The following is a 2,262-nucleotide window of genomic DNA, read 5'->3' as shown; positions in this document are numbered from 1 at the left end:
TCTCGCTGCATTGTGCGAGTACYCTTCTAGTAATAATAAATAACAATCAATATTAACAGAGTTATAATTGAAAAAAGTGCCAAAAAGTTACTAAAATACTACTCCAACTAGTGTTTCAATAAATTAGTTTATATCTATTCAAACATGTAGTTAAAAATAAGTTAGCTTATAGTTTGGCTTATGTTTGCCAAACAATGACTAAATGAACCAAAAATAGTTTCAAATGTTATTTCTTCACAAGATGAACACAAACATATGTAAAACAATATCTTAGATCATACTAATTAATGAAAGTAAATAATGTAACAAAATACTTTTATATCAGTTCTTACGAGTTCGTAATCTTTTTATAATTCTCATTTGATTATCGCCACCCCCCCCCCACACACACACACACATACATACATACATACATACATACATACATACATATATATATATATATATAGGTGGAGGTTCAAACGAGAACCCTTGTGATTTACGAGAACGCGAGGACAACTCAATAACCTTAAACTTTTTTAATTAATAAATTAACTTTTATTATATATAAATAATTTAATAAAGGCAGTAATGTAATTAAGTAATTTTTATAATTTTTATTTTATTTTAATTAACCATGTTTATCCTTTCACGTTCCCACGTTTGTTAGTTTTCTTCTTCTCCCTCATTCATGCTTCTCCTTCATTCATGCTTATTCACCTTCTCGTTTATGCTTCATCTCGTTCATCATAATCTGCACATAGTCGATGGGTTAACATCTTTTCTTCATATCGGTAGTGTCCATATTTTTGTCTATCTAAAATGGACGACTTGAATGTTGTTGGTAAGGAAGTTTGTTCAGGATCAAGTTATTCGAACGACGATTCCGTGGGCTTTTCTCAAGATTGTTTTCTTGAAGATAGCTTTTTTGAAAGTAGTTCTGATAACGACGAGGAAGGTACAATGTGATAACATTAAAATATGTCATCAATTTTCATGAATGGTTTTTTGGGGTTTTTATCACATGTGATAAAAAGTAGAAGGACTTGTGAATGTAAACATTTTGTCCATTTATTGTTTTTGGTATATGTTGATTTGAGTTTAATGTTATTCTACTTTTGTAATTGAAAATTTTGATGTTTATCACATGTGATAAACATCTCATTTTTTTAGTCCGCTCATAGATTTATTGTACTTTTTAAATTGAAAATTTTGATGTTTTATCACATGTGATAAACCGGATGTTTATATGTATGTGGATACTGTTTGGTTCGTTTTCCATTAAATTTATGTAAATGATGCAGCAACAACTGCTTTTGACACCCAAAATGTTGATGGCATCGACTTACCAGTGATCACAGGAGCTGGGATAATGGTGTGATAGATGTGATAATGGTGTGATAGACATATGATTGATGCTAGTAAATAATGTAAATCAACAAGTGAAAAATGACAGCTATATTGTAATCAAGATGGTTAATATCACATTCAACTTGTAACACCAAATCAATGATTATAGTTGTGATATTTATGTAAGTGAGAATTTTGGATGTTTATCACATGTGATAAACATCTCATAGCTACAATTGTATGTTACTGTAATGTGCCTTGATGAGGTTGATTTTGTTTTGAATTTAATTTAATAGTAATTGTGTTTAGTTTTATTATGACATATGAGACTTTGTTAATTTGGTTTATATGTATATTGTTTTATTTATTTATAACTATTGGTAATTGTTTCACAGATCATTTTGTGTTACCAGCTCAATGAGTGATTGGAAGTCCTTGCGGTGATGGAGTTCGTATCCCATCTGTTCCAAATGAATTTCAACCGGTTGTTGGATCAATCTTTGCATCTTTGGAGGATGGAATTGAAATGTATCGAAGGTATGCCGACATTGCCGGGTTTGATATTCGACTGTCAACCCAGAAGACAAGGAAGGGTGGTATAGTCAAACTAAAATATGTTGTTTGTCATAAGCATGGAAAACCAAAAAAGAGGTCGGTTGACTCTGTTGAAGTGGATGGACATCGTAGACGAGTACGAAATACAAACGTTAAAGTTACAGATTGTAATGCTTCTATTAGGTTTAAATACATAGAGGGGTCTCAATCATCATATAGATTATACTATTTTTGTCCCAACCATAACCATGATTTGATTGATGATGCTGATAGAATTTTATCACGTAAGAGTAGGCAACTCAGTTATGATGACAAAGTTATGGTTCACCGGTCGGCGAGGTCAAATATTGGGCCTGTAAGAGCACACAAGTTGCAGGT

This window comes from Cynara cardunculus, assembly GCF_001531365.2.
Source record: "Cynara cardunculus var. scolymus isolate 2C chromosome LG 4, CcrdV1, whole genome shotgun sequence".
Taxonomy (NCBI): domain Eukaryota; kingdom Viridiplantae; phylum Streptophyta; class Magnoliopsida; order Asterales; family Asteraceae; genus Cynara; species Cynara cardunculus.
This window is presented reverse-complemented; position numbering follows the sequence as displayed.